Below are 6,944 nucleotides of genomic sequence, written 5' to 3' on the forward strand. Positions count from 1 at the left end.
TGGAGTAATTTGGGTAGGCCGGACACTCCTAGGAAGGTTCACCACTGTTCCAAGTCTTCTCCATTTGTGGATTATGGCTCTCACTGTGGTCTGCTGAAGTCCTAAAGCCTTAGAAATGGCTTTGTAACCCTTTCCAGACTGATACATGTCAATTACTTTGATTCTCATCTGTTTTTGAATTTCGTTAGATCGCAGCTTGATGTGTTGCTTTTTTAGATCTTTAAGCTGACTTCACTTTGTCAGACAAGTTCTATTTAAGTGATTTCTTGATTCAACAGGTCCGGCAGTAATCAGGCCTGGGTGGCTAGTGAAATTTAACTCAGCTATCCAAAAAATGTGGTTAAGCAAAGTTCATTCATGATTTATCAAGGGGGGGCAATTCCTTTTTCACATAGGGCCAGGTAGGTTTTGATAGCTTTTATTTCCCTTAGTAAATGAAATCATCATTTAAAAACTGCATTTTGTATTTACTTGGGTTATATTTGTCTAATATTAAAATTTGTTTGATGATCTGAAACATTTAAATGTGACAAATATGCAAAAAAATAAGAAACCAGGAAGGGGGCAAATAATTTTTCACAGCACTGTATATAGTAGTGCTCCCTGAGCTTTTGCCCTGCAGCAAGGTCACAAACTGTTCATAGCTCATAGGTTTGTTGATGCTAAATTCTTTCAGAAAATGACATGAATTGCATGTTGTGTTTCCACTATTTGTGGTTTTGCAATAGGTTTGATGTATTGATGTATGTCCAGGATGTAGTTTAGGGTCAAATCCATTGTCCTCCACCAGGATGGACCTCCCCTATCCAAGGTATCTGCTTTCTGATAAACTCGGATTTAGGTACTGCCATTTCTTAAATCAACCAATATGGTCAGAAAAAGACAAAGAGGCCTTGATGTTGTAATCCAAGCCATTAGGTTTCAATAAACAGTCTACCGTTGTCTTGCATGTACATTTATGAAGCTCAAGTTTTGTGGGGCATGAGTCGTCACACATCAGAACCCTTTACAACATATGGTCTATGGTATATTCACATCAAATTAAATAACTTAGCTTTACTCTCAACAAGTTCTTTCTTTATTCTTTGTCTTTTGCACGGCATAAAGCATCATCTCTTTGTGTTGCTCTAAGTGTTGTCTCTTTTCACTGGAGGTGAGAACTCGATTCCAACATAATCTCAGCTGTTGTTCTTATCCTGTTCTGTCAGACACTTAGGTCAGAGGATATTATCGACTTTATATTTTTTGGAATAGGGTCAGCTCCTGAGAGCACTCCCCGGTGAATCCAAGTCGCACTGGATACGCATCCCAGGGCGATACAGAACAGAGCCCAACAGGTGCTTTTCTCTGAGATACAGGAGACACGAAAGGAACAAGGAGAGGGATCCCATTAGGGAGTATGATAATATGAAACCAGAACAAGAGAAAGCAGGGAGGCAGACGGAGATAAGTAGAAACAGCAAGCAGCAATGGTGTGAAAGAAGACTGACAGTACAGTGCAACAACTCCGCTGCTTCGTCTATGCAAACAGTCTGCACACTTCATTTCAGATTAAACACAACTAAATGGAGTAGTTGTGTGCGTGTCTTGGTTAACTAATACCTCTTTATTCACACAGGTTGTGAGTCACACAAAACTACATCATAATATATCACATTTACCAGCTCACTTTTACCACCCATGTAGTGCAGAGGAGGACAAGTTTTGAATGCAGCAGTAATCCAGCATGCCTGGAGATTGCATTTCAGATCTGGAATGGGTGCTTTTTCGACAGATGATTGGGTGGAAGTCATGCACACAGACATTATGGCTCATTGGCTGAAGGTTATAGCTAGTTAGAAACCAGTGCAGGCCTCAGGTATCTCAGTACATTACATGCACAAGGACATTGTTATTACATTGCATCAAAACCAGGTTTGTGTGCCGTGGCTCAGGGACAGTCAGAGTTATGCTTGAGAAAGTGATGAAGCAGTCGTCTCGTGTCCTTTTAGCTGACACAGTCACTGCTGGAGCTCGTTGCCAGGTTTGAGCTTCTTATTAGCCGCGGGCTTTGACGCTGAGCTCAGCCAGTGTTTCCCCCCTTCCCTCTGACTGCATTTGAAGAATTCAGTCACTGAGAAAGAGAGTTGGTGGGTTTATCTTCCTGAGGTGTTGGTAAGGATTGTAGCACCACAAGCCTCATTATTGTGGAATATAACTGGTATATAACAGTCAGCAGGGCTGTAGAGTGAAAACCTGTTGTCTTTTTTTAGGCAGATGATCATCCATTATAAGGGTGTATCACTGCCGTTATGCAAGTGGAAAGTCATAAAAAGTATAAAATGGCCGCCAGATGCAAAAGCTTTTTATCTGCATCCAAGACCCAGGCCACAGTGGGAGCTAGACACCAGCCAGAAACCCCAGGGAATTAATTTCCTTTGAAACTTGATGAAAAACATCAGTGCACAAGTATGTTAATTAGTGATGGGTTGTCAACAACCCCCCAACACTCCTGAGTCCCAGGTAAGAAGCCAACAACCTGCACACTGCTTCTCAGATATTATGATCACTGTAGTCAAATTATCTTATATTAGTCTTTTGTTTGACATTTATTTAATCTTTCGAACCAATTATTCAAACCAAAGATTTTGATTGGACCAGAGAGAATCACCAAATACTCCTGAAATTATTTCCTGGCTATGTTGCCAGGCAACACAATTTCAGATGAATTATATATTTTTTTTATAATCTTTACTACAAAGCAAAAAAGAGGCTTTTCAACACACCAGGGACATCTAACATTAAGCATTAATGAGCCTTTAGTCTGTGGCACAGTGTCAGTCAATTCTGGCAATCATTGAATCTTCATTGAAGCAGACAACAGTTCATCTTACTTAATGGATAAATGTGACTATTTGGTCTGGTATCACTTTTGTGAGCAATTAAGGCTGAAAAAAGTCTATTGATTCTTTAGTGGATTTATTCATTTGAACATTCCCTGGTTCCATCTTCTCAAATGTGAGGATTTGCTCCTTTTTTTTGTTAGTTATATTGTATTACCCCTCACTGATCCTGTCTGTTTCACTTTATATGGGGTGGTGGAATGCTTCACTATTGTATGTTGATATAGTGAATATGGTAGCACTCACTGATCAGGGCCAGATTATATCGGCACCTTAGAGCCTATGTTCATCTGTCTGTAGTTTGTCTGGTGATACAGTTCAAGAGATCATCTTAAATTAACCAGTCAGCCTTTTATAGTCTTTACTTAATTTACTGCCACCATTCTAGTTCAGTCAGACAACTGACGTTCAAACATTTATTGCAACAGATTTAGTGTTTGGCGTCTAGGCTCCAACTTAATCCCTCCCCCATATGATTACACAGGAATGATGGGAGTGATGAGCAAATACTTGTAACCCCCCCGTTGGAGCCTACTGGTGGATGCTGGGGTGGTGGGGGGGCTGAAGCAACTGGTAATACTGCAGCAGCAGTGCGAGCAAGAGGGGTTGATGGGAAATGTCTGTCTGGTTAAATAGACCACCTGATAAGGTGGGTGTGTATTATAGATGGTTGGGGAGAGAGAGGTATGTAACATGATGTATGTCACATGATGTATGTAACATGATTGGCGCAGCGCAGCTCGAGTTGCCTGCCAGAACTAGCTCGCCGGTGTCGCCACATTCTTGAAGTGAACCCTGCTGTTGTCCTTCCCACATTTGTGTGAGCTGTTTCTGGGGTGCCTGAGAAGAAGAGGTTGCACGCCAGGAGGTCAGTGGTTCGATCCCAGGCTGCTTAATTCCTTGGGCAAGACACTGAGCCCCTGATGGCTGTGTCAGCAGTGTATGGATAATGTGTGATAGAGAAAGTGCTGCAGGTAGATGCATTGTATGAATGTGTATGCAAATGAGCGATTGGCTGATTGTACTGTAGATACTATATGAATACAGACAATTTACCATTTACCTGTGTGTTGATGCCTCATATTAAGGGACACAATATTAAAATCTGGTTTTATGCAGCATGGTTAATGTAGTTAATTCCCCTCTTTTCTTTATGCTCTCATGATTTATTTTGCATGCATATCCTTACATTGAATGTTACAACCACAAAGAATTGTGGGACAGCATTATCTCTTAAAGGAGCTAAGACAGGAAGCATTGAAGCTCTTTTCCTTAGCATTTGTAGAAATTGACTAGCTCTTATCTTGGCTGCAACTGAAATACTCCTGGGTCATTTCACTCAGTTCGGGAACCTTCCAAAACAAAATCGACTATTCAGCCGCTTATTACCTTTTGTAGATTATGAAACCTATGTATACATTTAACCCCTAAAAAGCTTTTAAAATAATCTGACAAACTCATCTGCTCAAGAGATAAAGGACCTTGTTTGCAGGACAGATTGCTGATAATCTGATGGAGGTGAACGGTGTCAGAGGAGAACCTGGTGGTAGAATTCAAAGTTCTGTAACAAATGTAACCAGTCTTTAGACAAGGTGACAAAATATACAGAGTATTTCAATGAACACAAAAGAGTGATTAACATTCTTTCAATGCTTGTGTGAAGCTACTAAGCTGGCCATCACTTTGTGCAGGTCAAGGCCTCACTGAAGTTTTTTCACTGACAACACATCTGTTCTAATAGAACACATTTGGTGATTTTAATTTATTCCTGTCCTTCAAATTTTTTCTGAAGAAAGTAATTTAACCAGTTTCACAAGGGGAGGCTCCATTTATTAATTTGTCTAAAAGATTTGATGTCAAATGCTTAAATAATCAAATTTATTTTTACAATTCAGTTGCAGATAAGGTTGTTAAAGATGTTGCTAAAATAGATATGGGGATTTACATGGATAGTTGACTTAAGAAATATATTCAGTCAAAACATAAATTATAAAATTATTTTTATTTGAATAATATTTTTTAAATTTGAAAAGAAATATTCAAGCAAAAATTATTAAAAGCAGGGTAATGTTGAAAGATTTACTTTATTCCTGGCGAGCTCTCCTCAGACAGAACACAAAGTGAATAAGTTTCAAATCAAAAGTGAGGTTTTAGTGAGGAAACTTAGTGTTAATAATATAATGGAAGCTGCATAGCAAACAACAGTTTTGTGTAGCGGTTCACATGTAGCGGTTCACATATCGACCAACCACGCAATGTTCCTTGGGAACATTGCGTGGTTGGTCGATATCTTCTCATTGTTTCTGTTCTGTTTGGCGCCAGGCCTCCACACTCCCTCAGATTAATTTAAACATTTGTTTACTTTTTGTTTTTGTTCATAAACTCTTTGCTTTTACTGTGACCAACAGAATGATTTTAATCATATTAATATAATAAATAAAATATAATATGTACTGTAACGTGTGTCTTTTAAAAAAGTATTTTATGGTATTTACAAATGTAGAATTAAAAGGAAAAAACACAAGAAATGTTTATTTTGCACAAGCCTGTTGGTGGATGAGGCCTAATATTTTAACTTACTTGTATATAAATATCATGAATATTATATTATATAATATATATAATTGCAATTTTTAAGCAAATGTTTCAAAATTGTGTTCTTAAATATGAGGAATTTCAAATGTTACAATGTGACAATTGAACAATTTATTCGTGCCACATTTTCTACATCATTATGTGTACACTGTTTTCTGTGAGCGAAACAGAGTGAACAGATAATAATAAAGCAGCAATGTTGTTTTGGGCGCTAAAGAGTGTCCTGCTAATTCCTGCTTTCTCCCCAACTCTGTCCTTCATTCTGTCGCTCACTTATGGCCACTCGCTTCCTCTCTTAGTCCTCCATTCCGCTCCCACGCTTAGCCATCAGCCCACAGGGAAATTATGGGATGTCAGGAGAGTGACAGGAAGGAGAAGGAAGAGGAAAAGGAGTGAGCCAAGAAAAGAAAATTCGACAGGGGGTGAAGTCATCCATCTTCTATGACCACTAACTTCAGTTCCTTTCTGCTGTTCCTAAAAGAGACAACACACAGTGTGATATCAGCAGTTCGAGGACAGATGAGGAGCAGATGTACCGTGGCTTTCATTTCCCCCTCATGAATAACACCAGGTTTTGTGAGACTGAAAGCAAAACATCTGGATGTGCTGCTGGTCAGTGTTTGTGTTTTCACTGTCCAGTCTATAGAATTGACTAAAACAAAAAAAAATTGGGGCAACTTATTATCCTCCTGACTTCAAAGGCTCTTGGTTACACCAAAAATTGTAAATATATTTCAGTTTCACTTTTACATAAGTCACGAGTCACTATTTTGTAAATGTCATAGAGAATGCCTGACCGTGACAGTTTTCCATGGGTTATTAAACAACATAATTTCCATCAGTCTGTGTATGTCATGTATTGCATTAGTGCTGTGGCTCAGGTATAATGTTCCTGGCATGTATATATACTGCTCCCTTATATGAACGCTCCACAAACGCTTCGAGGTATTTTTGGTGTTCAGCATTCTAGAAGTGAATGTCCTGTTTGTTTTCTACATGTTAAGTGACTGACAGTTAAAGCACTTCCAGGCCACAAAATATACATCCATGCATAAGCAAGCATCTGGTTGTATTCACAAAAAAGGTTAAATGTCACGGATACAACAGTGTGTTTTGGTGAGACACAGATCTGCATTTCTTGTCATTAATTTCAGATTCTTGAAAACAATGAACAAAACCACGCAAAATATTCTTTAACACATCAAAAATAAACCATCAGTGACATAGTTTTTTCATGGCTCTTACTTGCATCTGCAGTAGATGTCTTCCCCATTTCATTGATTTCAGAATCAAATTGCGACATTATACACACCAGACAGGATATTTTTTCAAAATGAAAGACTGTCTCAATTTGTGAAAGTGTGTCCAAGGAAAAACATTTTCATCAAAATCTCTAAATACGACAAGACCTATATTATATAATTTGTTGATTTGTGTACTTACATTATCCAAGATACTTCCAACGAT

The sequence above is a fragment of the Limanda limanda genome, chromosome 10, assembly GCF_963576545.1.
Source record: "Limanda limanda chromosome 10, fLimLim1.1, whole genome shotgun sequence".
In the NCBI taxonomy this organism is placed as follows: Eukaryota; Metazoa; Chordata; class Actinopteri; order Pleuronectiformes; family Pleuronectidae; genus Limanda; species Limanda limanda.